We start from the raw sequence: 26,834 nt of genomic DNA, 5'->3' as shown, positions 1-26,834 counted from the left end.
AAATCTGAATGTAATGCATAATTATATCATAACACTGTACATTACACAGCACTCGTAGGTTGAGACTACATGAATTACAATATAGTTCTTCCGCTCTGCCATTTCTGCGAAAATGAAACGAGCAAAGGAATTGCGAATATTTGGTCTGTAAATTATAATCCTCGTTGTGCAAGAAATAAAAAAAAAATCTTGACTATTCCGCGCAGAGTGTTATTCTATTCATCGTGAGATATAAATTATGTTGTAATGGGAAGTAAGTACAATTTATTATGTAGACGACCAGGGAGATATGAAGACAGTTAGAAAGAGAGAGATTGACACTAAGTATTGATAACACAGACAGATATACAGATAGATAATTATGATACATACATAATTATATAGGGCTTCAATTAGATATATGGATAGATAGATAGATAGATAGATAGATAGATAGATAGATATATACGGAGATAGAGAGACAGATAGATAGACATATAGATAGATAGATAGATAGATAGATAGACAGATAGATAGACAAATAGATGGATAGATATATAGACAGACAGACAGACAGACAGACAGATAGATAGGATATATAGATAGATAGATAGATAGATAGATAGATAGAGAGAGAGATAGAGAGATAAAGAGAGAGAGAGATAGATAGATAGATGGTTAGATAGATAGATAGATAGATAGATAGATAGATAGATAGATAGATAGATAGAAAGAGATAGGTAGATAGATAGATAGAGACAATATAGGAACCTACCGGTAGATGGATAGATATATAATAAGCAGATGGATGGACAGATCAATGAATAGACTGATAGCTACGATAGGGGATTGACGAATGGACCTAGGGAATAAAAGGGGTACGAGACGAGAGAAATGAAGACGAAACACACACGTACTAACACTTGCCAAAGGTATACAATGTTGTCAGGGTCCATGAAAATAATCCCCACACTAACGCATATTTTATAGGAAATGTCCGTCAGGTCCAAGCCGACGGCTCAGGTCGACAAAGGAGCGAATACTGTATACGGATTATGGGCCCGTGTCACAAAGAGGTGCGCAGTTCCTGCACGTTGCAATAAATGCAGTTACCCTGGCAACGCTTTTCTGTGCACAAAGCTGATTGGTTATTGCTTAGCAGCTGTCATGGCAACTGCATTATTGTTGTAAGTTGCAATTGTTGTAAACTGCTTTGCTATAAACGAGACCCTGGAGAGAGAGAGAGAACTTGCTAATTGACTTTGTGCTCGGCACGCAGTCTGGAAAAAGATGAGGAGCTGGCGAGTCCTTTCATTAAAGTGTATCTGAACTGACTTGTGACGCAAAATATCGCTCACCCTGTTTCATTCTGAAATTATATGCCCCGATTCGTGATATAACATAAAACGATGGTCCATGCGAGCATTGACTGTGCTTCGTGTGCAATGAAAATACCAATTGACATTCCGCGTTGAGTATCACTATCCAGAAACGCGACATTGCAACGAGCATCGGAGCTCCATAAGTGGACGCTGTTAAGTACAAGATACCCCACAATTAAATGCACCCATGGCTTTGTTCGTGTGCAGAATACTGACACCAAAGATTGTATGTGAACACATCATGCCGTGAGGATAAGCCCACAACACTGAATCGCATGCGAGAAAGAGAGGGGGGGGGGAATAAGAAACAAAATATGAAAATTCAAATGAATATTCACCAGATCGTTTTCTAGGTATAATATTTGTGAGATAAATCGGAGCTGGTTGGAATTGTGAGAGCTATTTTCAAATCCCAGGTATCCCTATTTCGTTCTTGTCGAAAAAGTTATAAAGATCTAAAGCAAAAAAAAAAATAAAATAAAATAAAACAGAAAGAAAAGAAGTAATAATCATTCCTTTCATACGTGGCATGTGCACAGCGGCAGGAATGAATTAGCTGCAATATATAATTAATGACGCACAACAAAACTAATGAGGAAAAAAGGAGTGAAAAGATAGAGAGAAATAAAGACAGATAGATAGAAATAGATGGATAGATAGATAGATAGATAGATAGATAGATAGATAGATAGATAGATAGATGGATGGATATATAGATAGATAGATAGACACAGATAGATAGAAAGGTAGATATATAGATAGACAGATAGAGAGATAGGATGATCAATACACAGATAGACAGACAGATAGAAAGATAGACAGACAGGTAGATAGAAAGAAAGATAGATAGATAGATAGATAGATAGATATAAGTATATATGTATACAGAGAGAGAGAGAGAGAGCAAGAGAGAGAGAGAGAGAGTGATGAGTCGCGTCACTCCCTTGTGAGCTGTCTTGCAATATATATGAAATTATTATGCAATGGCGCACATCTTGGAGAGTAAAAGAAATGAAGAAGAAGAAAACAAAAAGCATGAGAAATCCCTGTTCGCACTGAAACGGAAATAACACAGTTAAAAATGTGCATCTTCCCTTGCTTCTAATACATGGAACAAAAATGATGAGTAGTGCTATCAAAGCTATAACATGAAGTGTAATCTTTAAAAAAAAAAATTCACTCCAAAAATGAATAAACTTGAAAAAAAAATAGAAAAATATTGCCTATATACAGAACAATACAAAAAATGGCAAAAATTGGATAAGAAATAAGGAAGACATGACATTTTGAAATTTCACATTTTTTCGGGAACATTTCTTGACCAGTCCTTATGAGTATTCAAATCAGCGAGTTGATTTATTTATTTGTATTTTTAGCTGATACAAGTAAAAGCATATTCCCATAACAAGATATATCAGAGTTAACATTTTTTGTTCTTTTTTTATTTAGAGTGGTTTTAAGACAAGTTTTCTATCTATACAGCAGAAATATGAGATTATTTCATTTCTGTATATGAAATGGATAGGAAATTGTGACAGCATGATATCGTCAACTTGCTGATTTGAATATTCATAAGGACTGGTCAAAAATGTTTTCCGAAAAAAAAATGTGAAATTTAAAAATGTATACAGTATATCTTCATTATTTCTCATCCGATTTTTGTCATTCTTTATCGTTCTCTAGGGAATATTTTTCTCTTTCTCTTGAAGTGTATTTATTTTTGGAGGTGGATTTCTTCTTTAACGGGCTGCTTGTAACCACATCCACGAGGTGATGGACAAGTGATAATATGCATGATTCACATTTTGCTTGTTGCGAGGCAAACGTCCAAACCTGTAAAGGTAGTCATGACTATGATGAAAAGAACATGAAGGTGTATGGCGAATATGTATTCACACACACACACATTTGCGCTAGTATGCACGCAAGCGCGCACTGCAGTTACGAGATGATCAGATCATGACATGAATTTCGAGTCTTGTCTTCAAGTTTGATAATTCCACTGTTCTTGTGCTTTGCGCAAACAATAGTAAGAGCAGGGAGGTGAGAGGAAAACACCTCCCTGGTAAGAGTAAAAGAGTTAACTGAAACATATACTATTTGAAAACCATCAGCGTTCCACAGTTTACAATTTTGCTTGCAAAAGATACGAAGATGCTATCATGCTGCAGCGATACAAACTGCATGAACGTTAAACGTTGTAAATTGTACCACGAAAATATCATATAGGCCTACGACATTGTTCTGACTTTGTATAACGGGCCATATCACTATATTTTTTTTTTCCACGAGGCAATTTCTTTGTTTCCTATATAATACGATATGCATGATCATACTGATCGCCCTTATATTTCTTCTCGGAATATTTATGAATCGGGCCAGGTAGGTAAGGAGCATCATATTACATTCGTCATTAGATGTGAACCTACAATCGCTCAAATTCAGGCAGTACAAGTAAAACATAGGCCTACAAGTTCACGGGCCCTTTTCAGACCAGGGGCACATCGGACGTATTGACAGTATTGAAATGTCTACCTATAGGAAAACATCGACATTGTGAATAATGTAGCACTGTGACCGTGCATGGTGGTGATGATAATAAAAAAACAAAAGGTAGCACATGATAGCCCAGCACCGAAGAAACGCGTACAAAATCACACATTTTAAATGTCTCTTCTACCACAAGTTAACGTCAAACTTCAATTCGCATGCTCTAGAACACCAATACCCTACACTGTGCTGCTAGAGAATTTTGAGAACGCGTATCTAATCGTGCATGATACTATGACTAGAACAATCATACCTATATGCAGGTCCTACATCCCACCATACGGGGAGATATTTTCAGCGAAGAGACAAGAATTGCATAGAGTATAGTCACTCGCGATTCCCTTTAACGCATTGACCATTCTGACCTTACACTGCCTGTCAGGCGCACATGTTCGTCAGTGGGACTGGATTTTCGTCGCTGGTGCCTATTGTGATATGCCACCGCTATACACAAGTTCACTCGGTCGTAGACGCACCCCGTTGGATTGCCGTTTGCGTTTGATGGAGAACGAAAAATAACTGAACGTGTTTAAACAACGGAACAACATTAACAAAAAATAAATGAAATTACTGTCCAATCACCGCTGATGAAATAAGTTTATTTCATTTCTTCGACTGACCATCTCTGCGTATTTTTCATCATAATTTATGTAAATTGTCAGATTTGATCGCCGCTGGCGCCAATATTAATCATAAAGTGATCAAAATCACACACTGAGTGTCATGTAGATTTACCGGGGTGATGGTAAAATATAATTCAAAATCAATGTTGGGCGGACACATGACTATAGATACTTAACATAAAGAAAGAGTTACATTATACTGCTACCCAATTACTGCACATCATGATAATTCTTCTACAATCATAAACGTGGGAAATCAGGTGGCGCTTCATCATTCAAAACTCGGTTTCAGTCCATGGTTTTGATTACTGGTATACCGCGTTAACATCCTCCTAAATTTGGCTCGCACTTTCGTTCACTTGACTACTCCCGACCCGTCGGCGTATGAAAGATGCATATATACGACAATTTTTTGAAGTCAATGAAAGTGCCGTTTAACGACCTTTCGATGTGTGTAGGTACCGCTCTAACTCTCTTTCTCCTTATAGCTAGAATAAAAGTGTTTTATCGGTCTCAGTTTGGATCAGCTCAAGTTCATGGATAGGAGATATTGAGGGGAAAAAAAAGAGTGTTGGATGTGTAGAAGAAATATTTCTTGGAAGCTATCTCCTACGTTTTTGGAGAAGGAAGCCGGTAAATGCGCTTTTTTAAGTATCGCAAGTCGCTTGAAGACTCGACCGTTGCCACTGCACATGTATCTCGACCTCGCAAAGGCTGTGTATACGCAACTAATAGCACCCACATTATCATATCTCGTATGTACAAACACTGAAAGTGATGTATCATTACTCTGAACATAATGCACCAAATGCAAGCCTTGACAAATAAATCTAAAATTATTGGAGAAAAAGATATCTGTGAGAGAAACTAGATTCTTTTTCCTTTTTCTCTAAAATTTCACCGACAGCTGGGTCTCAAATTATGCGTCAATTCGTATTTCGATAACATTTATTGTGAAAACAATCGTAAAGACAATGATCATTATTAATACTATGTCCCCTGTCCGTCTTTTTATTCATACTGATAACATGGTCCGGTGACAAAAATGAAATAATTGCCATTCCTTGGTGTCTATGTATAGAAAACTAAATACTTCATCCCCAATATACAGTCATTGGTGTTTTTTGTTTGCTTTGTTTTTTTTTCGAAGCGTACTATAAGCAAACCGTGGTGAAAGAAGAAGAAGAAGGAGGAGGAGGAGGAGGAGGAGGAGGAGGAGGAGGAGGAGAAGAAGAAGAAGAAGAAGAAGAAGAAGAAGAAGAAGAAGAAGAAGAAGAAGAAGAAGATGATGATGATGATGATGATGATGATGATGATGATGATACCGGTATATCAACAGCGACAACACCTTGACCTGACGAGATAAACGCAGTGTGAAGTAATCAAGGTCTCGCGCTGCGAGCTACAAATATATGACCACAAAAATTAGCAACCGCGTTCACTCTCCCTGCATGCGTATCAAAACCTGCAAATTAATCATGTTCGAGACATTGACCAGAATCCATCTGAAAATTTTCGATATGTAAAAGATGAGCATCACAGAGATGATAGGGTTAAAAAAAGCGAAAAATCTTTAAAGGTTATCTCTTTGCCATTTAATTTCTTTGTATCTTTTTTCTTAACCATCAGCAAAACATCAACGATTCAATTTCTCCTGTGAATGGATCTCAAATACCAAAGTGCACGCACTATGTGCGTTCGCCCCCTGCTCCCCATCCCCCTTTTCTCTTCTTTTATCTCTCTCACTTCTCTTTCTTTCTTTTTTTCTCTCTCCCTCTCTTTCTTCTTTCCTTTTCGCCCTCTTCCTATATACATATTTACATATACATATATATATATATATATATATATACCTTGCTGTCTTAATTGTTTTTCTACATTGTAACAACATGCGTACATTATGTATCTGCCTGACTATATTATATGTAGAATAATGTGAAATGATTTATTCTGTTGTAAACTGATGAGCATTAAAACCTGTGTTATATACCATAGAACACTGGTCAGTCTTTGCATAATATACCAAAGAATGGAATTTATGATAAGATAACATCATGAAATAAAGACACTCTAACTATAGATTTGATTGATTATAGACGAAACGTTAAACTCAAACATAACGTGGCTTAACAATAATTACCATGCAGAAATTCTTTATATACCTGTATTTATGTATGTGTGTGTGTATGGTATGTTTTCAAATATTTTTCCACATTCAAAATGAAAATATATAATGTAGGTGCCTATATAATTCTAAATTTGTATACGTGTGTATGAAATGCTTACCTACATTTATTTTCAGACAGGCAGAAACGCATTAATATATTTAAATGTATGTATTATGTATGTATGTATGCGTGTGTCATGTGTCGAATGTCCTCACCTCCCTGGTATAAAGAGAGCGTGTGATGAAGTGTGTGTATGTCTCTGTGTGTGTCTCTGTGTGTGTGCGTGCATGTGCATGCATGCAAGCACGCCTTGTTCTTCTGGCCTCCGCGCAAGAGGCTATCCCTTGAGAATTTAAGCCGAGAGTTGCCATAAAACCGCAGCGGAGCCGACCGGTCACCTCGCTGCATGATCCGACATACGTGTTGTGTGGAATGAATGACCAGACCGGATAGATAAATAACCTGCTGTATGTACGTATAGTACGTATATATACGTACTATATGAGAGCAATTCGGCCTTTTTCTTTATGCATAAACATGCTTGCTGCAAACTTTCGAGTTTGAGGAGCCGTTCTGGACCGAGATACTGCTGTTCATAATAAACACGGTTATGAATTTAAAAGCGTGCTAAGAGAATGCTGTTTGAGTCTCGTTTATAGGATAAGGCATATAAAAATAATATTGATACGCATACTGTGAGATATACATCGCCCGTATACTAAGTACAACGTTAACAAAACATCATAGTAATGACATATAATAATCTCTCTCTCTCTCTCTCCCTCTCTCTCCCTCTCTCTCTCTAGGCCTATATATATATATATATATATATACATATATATATATATATATATATATATATATATAGGGCTATGATATGCTTTTATATATATGCACATGTGGTAGATAGATAGATATAGACAGAGATATAGATATATAGATATATAGGCTAGATATATTAGATTCTGGAGTCATTTTGAATAAAAGAGCTTCTGTAACCAAAGTCTGCAGGTAAGATTTTCTTGCGAATGGAAATCGATCGGACGAAGAAAGGTCGCGAGTGAAATTTCAAACGTTACCAGAATTGAACTTGATACCCTTTAGGGAAGGATACCGACTGACCAATAATACAAGGCAACTGACAGCAATGTGAATATGAAAAGTAAGCCAGCAACACAACAGAAATAATATACTGACTGCACGGAAGATATAGTAATATTGTACCCAGACCGAGTTCACTGGAATCGACGTCCATACGAAACAGGCAGATAAAAATCACCGCAGAAAATATTATGCAAATCTTTACTATCATCATTTTTTATATTCAGGACAAGTTCGAGAGCACCGTCTATACTACAAAGAAACACACAAGATGTCGAATGACATTTACGAGTATAAAAGCATAATTCGACGGGTATAATAAAGCTATACGATAATATAATAGCGTACTATGCCTACTACTCAAGCATGCACAATTTTGGTCTCGTTTTCACCACTGGAAGCACTGGCCGAATAAACAGAGTTCAAATCGCAGAATTACCGAGTGTGGGCCACTGAAAATGTATGACATTAGCAGTCTCCGGAGGTACGATTATACTATATCCTACAAGAATTTGTTATACTCATCCTTCCCTACCCCATCCTCATCTACATCATCGCTTTGCAGCAAGTCAATAAAAGGTAGTTCTATAGCCATTATATATAGGCACACACACACACACACACACACACACACACACACACACACACACATATATATATATATATATATATATATATATATATATATATATATATGATTGATAATATACATTATATATCATATATGATTTTAATAATTATATAATATATATTATTCACACACACATACGTGTGTGTATGTGTGTGCGTGGGCATATTGCCTTCATGAAATATACATCACTTTTTATGTCAACTATGCACATTATTTCCAGATGCTGAAATAGGAGTCAGACATTTCTTTCTATTCCCGTGAAACGTTACGTGGATCCGTACCTGCAGTGGATAGATGGGGACACGTGACATTTATCGATAATGCCTCTGGCACCGTTTGGGACTTGGGCAAATAGGCATGACAAATTGGTCACTGTGTTTACTGATATAAGACTTGCCGTTACAGCAGTACAATGTTTAAATATTCTCTCCCCTCTTGCTCTCTCTGTCTATCTACCTTTCTATCTATCCATCCATCTATCTATCCATCTTTCTGCGTCATTTTGGAATGAAACACTCTGTTACAGTAATTCTCCACCCAACATGAAAAAAAAAAAAAAAAAACCGCTACATATCCAGCAATTTCGGTACAATTCTGTGTAATGCCAAAGCAACTCTGATAGGATATATCGAATTGGGACGACATTATTGTTATACTAGATTCGCCCTGGTTGGAAAAATTGAAACGTCCGCTCGTGTCTTACGCAAATGAAATGGTAATCAGTCAAAGAACGCGCACATAAAAAAAGAGTATATCGAAGTGGATCCCAGTTGTTTTTGACATGATGCAATATTCCGATAACGATAATTGTACTCGCATTTCCATATATAATGGCATTCAATCTGTCAAGAATCTTCCCTTCATTATAATGCAACTCGATCGAGTTGCCTCGGAACGAATCGAGAAAAATCTCCGTGAAACAAATCGTGATTTCTGCGTCGGGCCCGTGTCATTATGCCGCGTTCCATCTGTATGCTTTCTCACTGAATACGCAAGAGCATTGCGTATCATAGACGTAAAATCAAACCAGGCATGCCGTGACGATTCGGTAATAATAAGGGCCCACCAGACGAGTGCAATGGCGAAAACTGAGGTCTGAGGGGGCCTCTGTTATGTACGTTTATAGTAGAATCTCAACTTTATTATGAACAATATGCGATTCTATTGCAAGTAAACGTTCCCAGAGAAAATCACGCATTCGGCAGCGACTCAAGGGGAAATGGACAAGTACAAGTTTACGGACAATAACGTCGAACTTTTCGCTGAACGGTAACAAATATCTTATCAGTGGCACGGAACGATTAATGAGCTGCAAAACAGATATCCTAGGCACGTCTCCGTATGTCGAGGGGTGTTCGGCGGTGTGCTCAGACCTTATCCAATACTCCTGTTCGCAGCAGTGGGAGTGCGTACGAGGGTCATGCGTGCCCGTGAATGCCCGGGTTGCCGCGATTCGGTGCTCCTCGGTAATGTGCCGCTGCTGGGCTGCATTATTATTGCCTTGGCCTTATCACAGCGGCTACCCACTGCACACAGACAGAGCGTCGTGTGTTCGACATATGCCACGGTCTTAGGCTTATTGTCTTCGTCAATTGTCACGGTATTGATTGTTCTCTACAATGTCTATACACATTTGTACCAGTCGCAGCTACTTGTGGCTGGCCGAAAAGATTAGGCAGTTTCCACTGAACGCGTTCGGGCTCATGATAGCAAGTTAGAGCAAAACGTGGACGAACAAGACCAGATCCCGGGGGGAGGGGGGGGGGGGGGGGGGAGTAAAAGCAGACCACCCCTCCCATACATATTCTACTCGACTAATTCGATTTCCTCCCCGTACTTATTTCAACGAATTATATCGGATCATGGTGCGATAATAGCACGATGGCGGTTTCGTCACTATGAATTTTCATCCTCTTCAACCGTTGCGCTGTTCGATGAAAAGAGCATGATTGTCTTCATGAAAATAATAGCGAGGTGCACGGGATCTCTTTTTCATCCCCCTGAATCCACCTATTTCGACTTGGTGTAGTCCTTGTAACTATCAGGGAGCACATTATCTAATTGGGTATATACAAAACTGCCATCTTGAAAATATGACGATTATATGTCCAAGCAGCTATGGATTACTAATTACACGTGCCCGGATGTGTTCCCACGAATGACCTGGAACGATTAATGCGGACAGGACCTCACCGAGGAGTAACACTTCGAACTAATGGACTAATCATGACACGGTGTCATTACGTCCGAGCAGCGACGCAACGCGGAGTCGCTGATACGCCGGGTGATCAAGGGTCATAATTTATTATCGGTCACCTTCATCATTAAACGATGATTTCCGTCGTCGCTACGGCGTCTAAAGTTAAAAGCGAGTATAGTACAGCAGAGAAGCATTAGAAACATTACAGAAAGGATTTCCCATCACTACTAGAACTATACCTTCACTGTCTGTGAGATGCGGGTGTATTATGATATTATTATACAGAGGGAATTTCTGGCATCTAACAGTCCACATAAATAGGAACCCGTTGATGCCGAGGATATAGTCGCATCTTTCTTTTTTGACGGAATAGAATACTACAGCCCCAAAATACTACGTTGAAATTGTGGGCGATTCGACTGCAGAAACCGCACGGTCGACATGAGTTCTTGTTTGATATCACGGCAAACAAAACAACGCTAATCACATTCGGTATACTTCCTTCGGATATGGAGGAAAAAATGATAGTCCACAAACGCATTTGCTGTGTTTTCTTTTTCAGGATTTCGGGATTTTGGTTTCATCTCTGTCATTCTACGAACACTGCCCGCCGCCGTAGAGCAATATATAAAAGTACACAGAAATCCTGTTTGTTCTGGTTCAACGTAGTCCAACTACAAACACCCGATGCGGGCAAATGCATTTACATGCGACACACGAAGAATCAAGCGGTATTTACATGTTCAGATATACCGCATGCAGAGTAAAGAAGGACAGTCTACATACCAGGAATTTAAAGAAAAAAGTGAAAATTGTGTTTTCTATTCATTCGTCATAACACAATGCTGTACGGACAATGTCTTCATTGTGTAAATACCACCGCAAAGCCATTATCACCCCGCTGACGATTTACCACACCAGCACCGCATTTTTTTTTCAGACGGTAACTTTTCCCGTCATGAAATGATAACAACGTTCATCTATACGACGGTGTACGTACATTTTTATCTACGGAATAATATTGTGTGTCTTGAGACTCCCCCTAAATAAAAAGAAAAAGACACTGTCGAAAGAACTGCGCCATTGCAATGAATAACGCATCACAAAGCACACATGACCCCGTAACGAAATTGTATACTATACCTTAGTGGTGTCAGAGCTTTGTAATACAGGTCCTCTTAATGGTACGTCACACATGGAAACGGACTCTGAAACCACGACACACACACACAACACACACAACACACACAACACACACATATACATACATACATACATACATACATACATACATACATACATACATATATAAGGCCTACATACGTATACATACATGATATACTGTGCCCACACACATACACACTGATACATAAAGATGTCATTTTGTACATCCACAACAATAAAAGCTGTGAAGCCTTTGTCATCAAACTCAACGTCGTAACATTAACATGAGTGGCGTGTATCACTTATACTCAACAGAATCTGTTTTCTTTCAAATAAGCTGAATATTATCTCTTGCTCTCTTTCTCCGGGTTCCAATCTCATTTCCCTATATACAATTACCATGGCGACGAAAAATCAGGAAGATTTTCGGGGTTGGGTGACAGCATATCGCAAATCGTAACATATCTGTACTACCTCAGTTCCATGAAGAGGCTCTGTCCACGGTTTTAGGTCGTTTTTGTTTTCTCTTCAGAGCGGGAGGAATTTCGTCACCATTCTCTACGTGAATTATAAAAGCAAGCTCACTGCCCAAGAATGGTACAGACTTATTCCTCCACAACTGTACTAACTGTGCTGCATACGAAAAAATGGTGTACAAATTACACTCAGTATAGTTACAGCAGAGAGTCTCTCTCACACCTCCCAGTACACGTAAAGCATTGTACCGTAGTCCCGGTAAGGTGCAGAGGTTTTGTATGTGCGTGTACGTTTATCATTTTCTCATGATCTGCTGCGTATAGCCCACACTAATATTTTTAAAACTGGTGGAGGCATATTGAATCAGGACAAACACCTCCTTCCAGTCAACGTGTGACCATTTCCAACCTCTACAAAAAGTCTTGAAGGATATGTTTTAAAACAAGAGAATATAAACCGTCGATTGAGGTTCCAGGCTATTAAGGGAGGTGGTCCATGCGTGTTTGCGTGAAGTCTGTCGTTTGACAGTACACGGACACTACACGTCCAATGTGCTCACGCATGGATGCTGTGCAGATGAATCTTCCGTGCGGCTACCGACAGCGAAGAGAAAATGAGTTCATTATCATTCTTGCTACCACTCTTAGGAAATAACACGTGAGCCTGTTCCTTGGCAGCGATATCTGCCCAAACCCAGCGCATATCGGCACGCTTTAATTTTATGCACGGATTCGGCCTCCGCGACCCCGGCGCTTAGTCCGGGGTTTCGTGGTCACCGAGCGACCACGGGTGCTTGCGGCGAGGCGGAATGCATGACCGCCGCTCCCCTGCACAATCCTACCACGAGGGGCCGGGTGCGGTACCTGCCCGCCGAGCCCCCACTAGATGCTTTTATGCCGCTGTAGTATGCAAACAGACTTGGTGTTTTGTTCGAGCAAAACGATGAAGGAAATGCGGATTGAATGTGTTTCCCTGGCTACAATAGTCTATAGTTCGCCGAACAATAGTAGATTTCCCTTATTCCAAAGGCCAAACCGGGGCCTTTGCGCGCACAAAAAAAAGAAAAAAAAATCCTTGAGGGAGACAGAGAGAGAAGAAGAGGGAGAGGGAGAGAGAGAGGGTAAGGAGAGATCGGCTCCGAATTGAGTTTCGGCGTGACGGAACTGCTACCTGTTCGGGCCTTCATCGACGAATAAAGAATATTAAATGCTAGAATTTACGTACAGACTGTAGTATTAGTATTTCAGCGTATAGGCATCGTGGGTTATAAATGAACGATCAGACTCGCTTTAATACTTCCTCTTCTCCTTTTCGTCACCAATAAAACGTACATGACAATGACAACATTCTATCGTCTAAAGCTCCATAGGTACTTTGTTGATGACGATATACATTATAGCTCACATCACATACAGACGTAACGCAGTGATCGTGAATACACAGTGTACTAGTACTTCAATAACATCATGGACCTAATATCAAGGGTCACTGATGGTCAAGATCATCTACCAAACTTTGTAACTTTGAAGTGTCACATGGATTTGTGTGCAGTATGCTCCACTATCACACATTCTGTGGGTGAAGTTTGCAAATTTATGCATCAAACGTATTGTTTGGCGCGCAGTTTGCACGCAATTTCAATCTTTCCCCCTCATTCAATCCAGACTCCATTCGAATATAAAATTTCTTTCTCATATTATGGGACGTGCCACTATGTTTATATATTCAGATCTGTTGAATCCCATGAATATATAATGAGCTCACCAAGCTGAACCGAACATGTTCACGCTATCCAGTTTCCATACAACAATGACGAGTCAGAAATACACATTACATTATGTAGAACACGGCAATAATGAATACAGAGGCAGCATGCACGGACGGATAATTAGTTGTTTTGAGCGTGACTCAGAATTCTCACTGCAATCGACGGACTCAGCTGTCTCCATGCACAGACCACAGATATCTCGGCGCTACATAGCTCCCTGGTTTGACCAAGGTAACTTTTGGACCATGAAGGTATAGAACACATCGAAAGCAAGAATAATTGTGATAAATCCCTCCGTCAGGGCACCGGAGAGCATTCCGTGAGCTCGGTAACAAATCCTCTATCGAGAGTTCACCCACGCAGGGCCCGCCAGACTTGGGTTTCTTCAGATCCCAACTTCTGGAGAGGCCGCACTCGTTGTGGGAAGCGGGTATCTACATTGTATGGGATCCTCTGTATAGCAGCATGCAGAAAGTTATGTGGCATGACGTATTCTATCAGGCAAGAGTATCTTCACACGATGTGAGGGCTCAATTCAAATGAATGCAAATATAGAGAGCGACAGACCGACAGACAGACGGACGTACAAACGGAGAGGGAGGATTAGCGAGAGGAAAGAGGGAGGGACGGTACAAATCTGTGATTGACAGAATGAAAAAATGGATGGTTAATCCTGCCTGGATTTGAACACAGAGATGGCCATTTCCTCTTCCAAATCAATCGACAACCATAGAACTTATGTATGTCTGATTTCACATAACTAGAACACGCAATTATTTCGTTCCTCTACAAGAGTTTAAAAAAACCCCCAAAAAACAATTGCTGTTCTCCACACACAAGAAGAAATGGTTACCTTCAATATCATCGAAAAGAGGAAAAATAGGAATTTCAACATATACAATACACAGTCTTGAGAAAAAGAGAAAAATATTCACACGGTATAATTCGCAAGGTTAAGAGATCGCGAACTCTGGTGTACCCAAGTCACGTTATGCTGCTCAACCGAAGCACAAACTTTGAGCGCTTTAATTTGCACATTTATATGAATATCATATTTTCCACACAAACAATCATACAATTTTGACAAACTTTCGGAGCCAAAAAGTGATCGATTCTCACTCGTTGTGCAATGTAAGTCCTAACAATGTCTCATTTTCAGAACTTGTACATAATATATACACATGCAGTGACGTCCTTGACATCCAACTTTTGCATCGATGAATATGATTAACCAATCAATATTCAATTGCGCACCTGGACAATATAGAATCACTGCATTATGTTTGACGAGTCTCGATTCGACTCAGGAAAGGAGACAAATAGTATGAAATCTTGTAAAACTCTGGCTGTAAAGGATATACAATGGAGGTGTTCCCCTAGCTGAGACATAGGTCATCATAATTGCCCACAAAACATTTAACTATTGCATCGAGTGTAAGGGACTTCAGCCTTCGCATATTGAGATATACCACACAGTTGTGCATTGGGAGTTGGTCAGGTATGATATTCACTCTATATACCAACAACAGCGGAGAATAACCGTGAATCCGAAAGCTTATCTCGAAACGTCGTAGACTTTGTCTAAATAAATCAAGAGCTAATGGACCACAAAGTAATAGGGCACACAATATACACTTCCCTTTAAGCGCTCGCATTTCGGTCGTTGGCATGGCAACGGTCAAAATAAAACCATCGGCTTCCTCCATCAACCTTTGTTTAATGCTCTAGTGTAATTAAATTAAATAAATCGAGAACTAAATAACACGGAGACTTTCATTCTGAGAGAAATGCACCATATAAGTAATGCACAGTGGTGGCCATATAAACGGGTCTACATCTTTTCTACTTTCAACCTTCACCACGCGAAGTATTGCACCTTAAAACAAAGAAATACTTACAGAAGTCATAAGAAACGAGCGTTCAAACACTCCCTGCTATGTTTGTGCATTTGTATCACGATGGAAGGAGAATAAACGTTGTTGGCACTGGCGCACAAACAGCGAAAATCTTCACAGAGAAAGCTGTGGTGTATAATAATATGAAAATCTCTCGCGTCGAAATGTTGCACACATTTCGGCAATATACACACGCATACACGTAGTTGCCGCGTTAACAGAGAAGGCATTTTTTGCTTGAAAGCATATTATACTCAACTTTCAGGAAAGGGTCAGAGTTGGGTTCAATCTTCTGTCGGATTTTAATCCATTGCAACGATGGGGAAAGCACGACAACTCGTGACGTCACGCTATACTAATTACTCGTATTAAAGTCAATAATCCGAAATGTCATGGTATAAAGTGTACAGTCAGACATCGAGTGAAACGTATACTATGATACACACACTTCTGTGTGTATAAGTGCTGTGTTATGTGTGTATATGCACATAACCATAATCAGTTCTGATTGTTGGAAGTTTTTTTTGTCTTGTTTTGTTTTGTTTTTTTGTTTTTGTGGTAATGATATTCGTTTGGTTTCTTTTTCTCCAACAGCTGCAAGTTTATCTGCGAGGGGCGGCATACGCAAAAACAAAGAATATCGAATAGCGTGGCATCATATTAAGTGAAATGACAGCACGGTGCTGCTATGTTTTATGAAAATCCGTTCATGGCAGTATAACAACCCTGTATACATTCTATTCAATTTATATTAAGAACATAAAGATTTAACTCTGTTACTTATTGTTATGCCAGAATTCAATCGTATTCACCATGTATTTTTTTAATATCATAAATATAAAGCAGAAACGCTTCTTCATATTGAATAAAGAATTCGAAGCTGTGTCCATTATACAATTTGACAATAATCAAACTATGCACACATCATGTAAATCTCAAACACATGAAAGCATCAGGAACTTGTGTACTATATAAGATGCATCAACGAGGCTATAGTATATATGTCAATACTATATGAATATATATCCAACTCTTCTCTCTCTCTTTCTCCTCTCTCTCCCTCTTCCGAAATTAATAGGGTATTTGAAAACAAAATTCGAAAGACGGGGGCGCATGGCGCAAGAACTTCTCTCTACATCTACATAATAACTTCCTGTTGTGCGCGAGACCTCTTCTTTTCATTGCACAAACCTGTTTTGTCGACAAAAATAGGCAAGTCAGGTGCCGGGGGAATGTATAGGTCTTGCAGTGCATGTGCCAGTAATGAACACGCGAATACTCGTTCAAAACGCTGCGTTCCCCGAGCCCGAGCGCCGAGTAATGAATGAGCGCGAACAGGGCGAGCGGCACAACAGCACCGGAGAAAATACTTTAGCCAGATACAGAAATTTGAGTTATCTGTTTTCCACGAGAACAATATTGTGCCCGGGCTGGACGAGCTATGTCTTGTTTATATACGCACAATGCGAAATGTGAAAAAAAGACTCGACTTAAAGGGGCAACTCCTGAGGCCGAATGTTATTTTCTCTCCCCTTTGTTTCTCGTGATGGTGTACAATATTGTCTCAGTTACGCATTTTCGGTGAAATATATCTAGTATATTAGTTCAAATTTTCTCCTAAGGGCTGCGTACCCCGTTTAATTAGCTGATAAACTTGAAACCAAAAGGGAAACATCTGCATGTTTCACTGATCGTTACCACTGATAGTCTCTTACGCTGTTCACAGATGATGCATGAATATAATGAAATCTTATAGGCCTTTCGATTTAATCACATTCAGGTTTACTAGACCATGACACGCGAGTGCACGCAAGTGTGCGTACTTGTGGGTGATCTGTTACACCATTATGAATATGATGATGATGAAACAGCATTTATCTAATAATAAAATATAGGAATTAAAATGTACCAGCAATTTACGGAACTCTGGTAGTGGGATTCATTGAAATTATTGAAGACCCTTTTTTATCTATCTACATGTTCCCTCTGATATATAATGACCGAATAGGCCTAAGAAATAAATATAAGACGAGAGAGAAAGAGAAAGAGAAGGCCATCGAACTGATGGAAGACGGTGTTGGTGTCAAAGGGACCGTAACAAAAAGTGGGATAAATTAAAGCGCTGAACATAATAAAACGCCATTCCCGATAAGGAGCACGCACATAGTGCCTGTATAAACAAAACCGTTTAAAGGGACATATCGCTCCACAGCGCTCGCCGCCTACCACGTACTGAGTGCTCTTACATATGAGCGCTAATCACACAGCTTCGAGTCGAAATGATGTGACGGCATGATTTTTTTTTTTCAGTTTTGACGTTTATCAACGACTTTTCGGTGTATATTATAATTGATCTGGAGAATATACGCTATACCACTATCATTCTTGTATAAAGGCACTATCCCTATATTCGCTACAAATTTAAAAAAAAAATGAGATTTTGCAAGGGAATTTCTGTTTTGGTGCGAATTTCAGGCATACTTCCATGTCAATTTTAGTGGAAGCACTACTGCACGAGAGACCCGACTGCGCTTTGCATCGACTTGTATTAATATCGTTCATTCCCGTCGTGCAAGTATAGACTGCGAGAGTCTGTTTTTCCTTTGTGTATTGTCTGTATTGGTGGATACATTAAGAAAGAATCATGACGTGATGTTTAGTATTGCGCATATAATTATATAAAATATTACAGCAACTATTGTTCTTCTCTCTCTCTCTCTCTCTCTCTCTCCATCTCTCTCATTTTCCATAGCTATCAAAGCATCTCACCTGAATACGATTATAGTTCTGGCACCTGATTTATGGACTGAGAATATGCTGAAATGGGGGGGGGGGGGGGACTTGGGATGCTTTCTTCTGCCAGTGAAAGTGACCTACAAGCTTAACGGATATACGAGCTCTTGCTATATAGTACAGTACCTTGCTAGTACGGACTAGACATAAAATCCACAATCCGTCACATACACCTATCTACCCACTCCCCAAGAAAGAGTGGGAAAAAAGTATATCGAAACATAGACTTTCTTTTTTATTTATATGATCTGTTCTTTATATTATAAAGCTTATTAAAATATCATAAGATAAAGTTTATTCTCCCTCGTTGTTTGGTTTGATGGATTTTGGGTACGGTTTGATTGTTTATTTGTTTATTATTTGTTTGTTTGTTTTTGCGGGTATATATATAGGTTTATGTGCGTACGTAAATACATTCGAATAATAAAAACAACAACAGAACCGTGAACGTGCATACGCATTGCACGAGGGTTTTATGCATTTGGTAACAAGTAGCTGCAACCTGCATAAGATGCATAAGAGTATTTGCGGGTGGTTTTTTTTTTTTTCAGGGTTTCTTATAACTAAGCGCAAGAGTGCAAATGAAGTCCAATGCCACGAGCCATTCGTACAACTTGATGACTGTACACACTACTGAGTATCCCGGATTTTTTTTTCTTTCTCACTCTCTCTGTTTCACTCTCCCTCTCCCTCTCTTTCTCTCTCCTTATTTCAATATGATTTAATCCCCCTTCTTCTTTCACTCTCACAGAGACATCCGGTTTTTGTTTAATTACACCTCCTGTTTCTTTATTATACACGGCAAAAGTTTACTCTAACTATACACAGTCAGAAACGAAACAAAACAAAAAAGTAAACTGTGACTATGTGCATAGAGACCATAATGTTGCCAAGAACAGCAAGAGGACGTTGACTGTACTCTGTCCAAAGTTGGTTTCATAAACAATACGAACAAGGTGTTATATACTCGGATGTTCATTTTTGTCTGGGCATCGGTACGGCTTGGCACCTAACAGCATACATATACGTGTATGTGTCGTTTCCCGCGGTATTATCGGAATCGCTTCCCTGTACAGTGGCCGATGCAGTCCATGTGCTCGTGGTCATAATAACGACCATGCAATTTCTAGCTTTTGTATGCAGCGTGACCTAATCCCTAATAGTCCATTCGACCGTTTAAATGAAAAGTTCGATTACTAGCATAGTATATAATGCGATGAAACACTGTGCAAAGAGCATTATTTGGCAAACTCTGGAAAACGTAATCACTATATACGAGCATATATATTTCCCAGCGATATTCTTCATACTATGCGCTCGCACTGTAAGGTTCTTTTACATTGTACGCTGAACATCAACCTTGTTTGTTTGTTTGTTTGTTTTCCACACAGTCAAGGTTCTTACTCTAAAGGCAATAAAATGTCAGGAATTTTCAAACGATGTAGGCCTATGTTTCTAATCGTCAATAATGTATTACTAATATAATGCATAACCTGCACCTTGGGCAGTTCATGTATGACGAACACAGAGTGATTTATTCCTGTATAAATGCACAACACACGGCAAATATTCTCCACAAAGTCCTTCAGCAGAGAAATAAAATCAGCCATAGTTTGCACCAGCAGAAAATTATCATAAAACATCGTTGTGATTCATAGTGATTTCAATCAGCTAGTCTGGCGCATATGCTTTCGAAATATACCTGCGTACTGATGACAAATAATTAGGAGGCATTATGCGACATAACAAGCGTCGAAGTCCAACAAATGCAATGTGGTTGCCATCGCCACTGCAGCAGAGAATACCACCTTTGTACGCGGCTAACGCTGGGAGCGAGAGAGGTCGGCGAGGGCCTAAAAGTGACGAAACCCTCACAATGTGCAATTGAGCGTTGTCCGCGACTTGTGCATAACATTACTGGACCCTAGTCGTTATAGTTGCTTCTCGAACTAACTTAATGCAATTATACAGTATACAGATCGTTATCACCTATCGCATCACCACGCCTTGACCAATTTCAGGTTTCCAAAAAATAGAGACATTTCATGGGTAAGTTTATCTCCTGAAATGATATTTCCCTGCTTAAAATAAACGCACTCAGCTCAGGCAAGCGATCATAGCTCCTGGCCGAGCGCGATCTTTGTTGTGGAGCACAACACCCATGTATGTATATATGCCTACTTTACCAAGAAGTAATAGCATTGTCATTTCAGTTCTTGAGAAGAAATGACGAAATCCCTTCAAGATAGTAACACTCTACGTCAAATTATGTGTACTACGGTTTCGTGAGTCAAAGATCCACCATTTTCTCTGCAGTTGCACTGTATTTGTGTTTGTCAGAAGTTGACGAGGCAGATGAAAATCCTTGAACCCCTGTCACACAGTAGCAAGCTGCAGCAGTGCACGTACCAGCAAAGAGCTCACCGCTTCACCACTTCGAATGTACCCGGCACCACTGGCGTGGCGGAGTGTTCTGTGACCGCTAGTGCGTACATAAATCTTCATTCAGAGATGCCGCAAGTTACCTCATTTTTTCTCTCTCCGGAGGAACTCTCGTGGTTGATAATATTTTTCTACCAAAATACAGACACGTGCGGATAAATTCAGATTATGATGATTGAAAAATGTGACTGCGATTTTTCTATACACCCTTTGAAATGCAGACGTTACGTTTCGATAGCAATGGCGGCAGACCGATCGCATAGGAATAGAAGAATGTAGAATGTGGGATAGAGGCAAAGTGTCGTCTGTTCAATCTAATACTTGATACGACACGTGTCGAAAGTTTCAAAACTTAATGCAATATGGAAGTTAAAATCGGTTGAAAGTCAGTTACGAAAACATTGCACCGCGCCGCCTTGTTCAGGCCATCATAATCCATCGAATATCGCGTTGAACCACACAACAGTGAAATACGCACCATGCGTTTGCACACAGCCTTCTTAGCGGACGTTGATCGCGTATTGTCGGCGAATCGCGGCTGCCCCCGACGCCGGTAGGTTCGGCAAGGAGGACAACCAGCGCTCGATAGGCCAACATGCTCGATGGCATAATGACGCGCTCTGTTAAATCTCAGATCCGTAGAAAAAGGTACATGATCATATCAAATACTACATGAAAAACTAGCTTCGTAAATTGATGCTACTCACCTGTTTTGCTGCAAAAGCACTATAAGTTCTCCCTTACGCTGAGTCAGGAGGAAATTAAACACAACGAAAAGGAAAGCACTGTTCAAGACGAATCGTAGAATATCCAGGAGAGAAGTGATGTCTAACCACTATTCAGCCCAACTCGGCAATCATATTACTCTGAAATCACACATAGGACGTTCTGTAAATTGTGCAAAATGACCCAGCACTGCTCAAAATCACAAATTAGCCGTCTGACAAAGTGACGATGAAATTCCGAAGGCTGCAGACAGTCGTGTTGTGGCGAAATGCGGTTTTGGTGATCCACTGCAAGAGATTATGAAGTTACTTCCATTTCTTGTTGATATTGCAGCAGTTTCCCTACAAACTGAGACTTTCTGCACATTTCCAGAGCATCGGCATAGATCAGGCAGAAGAGATGCAGAAGAAATCACCCCACAGCGACATGTTTCATGGTGTTGAATAGCTCTATGGCACGGCTGAGACTGCACTGGCGCAAAAAGCAGCAGCAGAAATGGTTTCTGTTATTTGACCGTACCGTCTGGGTAGACCGTTGCTCGGTACATGGGCTCAATGCATTGCTTGGTACGGACGGAACATTATTTGCCATACACCGTATTGTCGTAAAAAGAAGAAAAAAAAAGCCTGGTGCTTCTCTACGGCAGGTTGTGTGTATGGGTGTGTGTGAACTGTGTGTGTGTGTCCCAGCATATGGGTGTGTGTAACCGTAGGGAGTAGTGTGGGATGTGTGTGATGCATACGCATGGACGTGCCGCACGAAATACCATTCCCTTTCGCACAACCATTCATACGGCCTTACTCAGCGAAGCCACACTTCACCGACACACACACTCCCCATACACAGTAACCTCTCGTGTGTACACCCGTATTGTGGACTACACAACTCACACACACACATTTAGGCGACGCACACACACACGCACACGCAGACACACATGCTATAGAGATGCGTTGTTACTACGAGGATACACATACACACACACACACACACACACACACACACACACACACACACATACATACACGAGTGCACGCGATAACTCATGAACACGGACCGGTGTGCCGTGCTCTTTGTAAACACGAAACTCAGGGTTCTTCTCAGACAGTTTTGAGTTACGACAGCATTCTCTTGGGAGTTCGACAAGCCTATCCCTTAATAACGTGAAAAAATAATGCAGGCATGCTTTTGGAAAGAAAGAAAAAAAAATGAACTCTGCAAACGTAAACATCATTATTTCTACGTCTCGTGTAGTAGTGCACCATTTCACGTGTTATTGGTGTGTGTCCGTTTGCGCTCTCTATGTTCATGTTATCTGACTGCCTTTGTGAGTTTTAAACGGAGACTCTGCTTGGCAACAATGACAACATTTAGTCACTGCAATTTTTTAAACAACTGTCTCTTACGCATGTAAGAAACATTCTCATCAAAATATCCACAATTACGAAAAAAATGTCCTCTGATGATATTTTACGTGTTATATTGATAGAAAATAAGCTAATTCACTCGAAGAGCACTTTGAAAATTGAACCGATTCCTTATCAATCTATCAAGTCAATAGGCTTGATATTTTTGACTTTACGATTATTGTTTTGAACTCCGGGGATGGATAGTATCGACGCTTCCATTTTTAAATTTTGTTTACTCGAAAAGGCGAAAAGGGAAGGTTACTCGCGCACGTTATTTCCTACACTTATAGGGTTAAACCACCATGCGTGTTCATCAGGATTTGAATTAAGCAAACCACGGTATTATTTTTAGTCATTTACGTCAGAAACAAGTTAGATGTTTCGAAAATGAAGATCATATGTTTGTTGAGCAACAGCAAATTTGAAACTAAGTTGAAGGCGATCAAAACAAAACAGAACAATAATAGTTCGATGCCAAGATAAGCCTATGGATTACTCGTAAATGGCTATCCAGCAACCGCGCAGACGAGCATAATAGCTGAAAAGAGTGGTAGAAAATTCGTCAGTTATTCTCGTCATTAGTAATATCATCTTACATTGACAAATCGATGAATGCAAACGGTATGTGCCACCACCCTTTGCCATCGCGCTGTCAGATCGTTCCAGATACACACAGGCGAATATAATTCTGTTTCGGTTTCAGTGACAGACTGGGGGAAAAAGTGCAACCTTTCTGCGGTCACGGGAAAACGCGAGAGCGGCTAGCCAAGGGGGAAAGTCCCTGTTTCTGGAGAGGGGGGGGGGGGGGGGGGGGAAGAGGAGAGGGAAAGATAGAAAGAAAAAAGGAGCATCGCGAATGCTTAACGTAACTTAATCATTGGCGTGTCTGCAGGTAAAACAGGTTGCACTGTCGGAGACGCCAAATCAAACAGCCTTTCCAAATAAACTGACTCACATTTTTTTCGTAATTCATACTTTCCACTATTATGTAGTGCTGCTATTAATTATCTTCTACAATGCATCACATTGTTCCGACCAGGCAGGGTTATGAGAACAATGGATGCGAACACAAATAATGATTCTTTTTGATTTATTTGTTTTGTTTTGTGTTGTTGTGTTAATTTGTTTGTTTGTTGGGTGGTTGGTTTTGTAGGGGTGCGAGGTTTGTGTGTGTGCGTGCGAAGATGATACAAATAAATAGATCCAGGAGAATCAAAAGGTATCAATGTGAGCCGGCCGGTTATAGTGGGTTGTTGCACCACTTGACATAGTTCAAGTATATGTCACTCTTTTAGAAAATGAAAGACTCATAGGGAATACGATTTAGACTCTCATACTGAATGGTGAATATGATATAACGTCATATTTCATGTGATGATACAGTATAAAATAATATACTTTACCTTGAGAGTTTCAGGTTAAAACTATGGGCAGAGGTGACTCCAAAAGAACTATTCACTGAGTGGCGCCGCCCCAAAGTGAATGGTTCTTTTGGGGGCACCGAGGCCTATAGTTTTAACCAGAAACTCATATTAGGCAAAGTACATTTGCTTTATATTTTGGATCAAACATTTGAACAAAAGAAGGGGAAATGGAAAAAAATGCGAGGTGAGAAGTCGCGTGGTGGATGCCATGTTGTGAAGGAATCCTACACTGACCCTGGGAAACAGCTTTGGGATGTTACACCTTGTGTTCGAACATGTTACAGTTCACAGAGTGACTGTGCAAAGCAATGCGCAATGTCAGAATTGCTTTGTGACGTCACAATTGTTTTGTAAGAAATAATTGTTACATTTCACAGAGTGACTGCGTTTTGTTAAAATTGTCACATTTCAGAGTGACTGCGCGAAGCAGTGCGCAATATTAGAATTGCTTTGTGACGTCACAATTGTTTTGTTAGAAATAAAATTTTTACATTCACACAGTGACATTCAGTACGAAGCAGCGCGTAGTGTCAAAATTGCTTTGTGGCGTCACAATTGTTTTGTTAAAATACATTTCACAGAGTGACTGCGCGAAGCAGAAATTGTTACATTCACAAATTGAAACTTTCTTTTGTAGATATTGTAAGGAACTTCTTGGATTACATAAGCGAACTCCGAATTGTATGGTTTACGGAGAAATAGGTAAAGATAGATTACAAAAAACAGTGACCCTTCGGATGTTAATGTTTTGGTTTAAACTTGTTAACAGTAATATGTCAAAGATAGCGCATATTTTGTATAATTTTCAATACGTTTTATCGGCGAGGCAAGAAAATTCGATGACATGGGTAATTAGGATAAAAGAAATATTTAACAACTTAGGTCTAACTGCAATTTGGAACAGCCAAGCAGCACATCTCACTTTAGCTGGCTTCAAAAGTTTAGTTAGTACCAGATTAAATGATATTTATAAACAAGAGTGGCATAGTAATGTAGACAAAAATTCTCAATGTTTAAATTATCGAATTTTTAAGCAGGATTTTCATTTTGAGAAGTATTTTCGACACCTTAATGATTCACAGGCAAAAATTTTATGTAAATTCCGTTGCGCTAATCATAAACTGCCAATTGTTTCTGGAAGATACAATCAGATTCCAAGAAACGAAAGATTTTGTACCCATTGTAATGAAGAGAAAATTGGTGATGAATTTCACTACCTTTTTCAGTGTAGACTCTTTAATGAACAACGAAAGAAATACTTAAAAAAATATTACTGGAAATACCCCAACACTATGAAGATGGATCAATTATTTAATTGTCAAAAGAAAACAGTCCTTTCCAATTTATCCAAGTTTTGTAATTATATAATGACACATGTTTAGATTATTAGTATTTTTTATCCTTTTTGCAAATACTACATGCCTTTTTTACAGGCTGTGCCTTCTTTACAATTGATTTGTAACTTATTTGTCTTTTCATTCTCTCCTCCTTTTTTCTTCCCCTCTCTACTTCTTCTTCTTCTCGTCCATATTTCCTTCCTTCTTGTTCACTTAGCGTATGAATTCATTTCCATATGTCTTTGTGTGTTTTCTTTTTTTTCTGTTTCTTTTTTTCCTTTTTTTCCTGAACCAAAAGTCACTCGTATATCCTTTGTTAATTCACCAGTCTTGTGTCCTTCTCACTCTCCCTCTTCACCTCCATATATCCCTTCTTTCTCTCTCCTCTCTCTCTCTCTCTCTCGTCATATTTCCCTTTCTTTGCTTTTTTTTCACTATATATAGTGTATATATTGTATATTTCTGTACATTTTTTTTCTTTTCATCAATCGCATTTCATTCTTATTTTGTTTGTTATAGTTGTTTTGTACACTTTTCAGAGTTATTTGCAATTATTATTTATTGATATTACAATGTGCTATATGTTTTTCATTGGACTCCGATACCCAGAGTTTGGGTTGTGAGTAAATAAACTTTCAACTTTCAACTTTCAACAGAGTGACAGTACGAAGCAGCGCGTAGTGTCAAAATTGCTTTGTGGCGTCACAATTGTTTTGTTAAAATTGTTACATTTCACAGAGTGACTGCGCGAAGCACTGCGCAATA

At 39.4% G+C, this 26,834-nt stretch overlaps 1 pseudogene; it reads right to left on the bottom strand.

Moving 5' to 3' along the window:
• The window catches only part of LOC139735434 (uncharacterized), a 114,182-nt pseudogene extending 91,747 nt beyond the window's left edge, over positions 1-22,435 (bottom strand).
• Between the last annotated feature and the right edge of the window lie 4,399 nt (positions 22,436-26,834).

Source organism: Diadema antillarum, unplaced genomic scaffold (genome assembly GCF_040938485.1).
Source record: "Diadema antillarum isolate AM-2024a unplaced genomic scaffold, OU_Dant_1.0 seq00000578_RagTag, whole genome shotgun sequence".
NCBI lineage: Eukaryota > Metazoa > Echinodermata > Echinoidea > Diadematoida > Diadematidae > Diadema > Diadema antillarum.
This window is presented reverse-complemented; position numbering and strand designations above follow the sequence as displayed.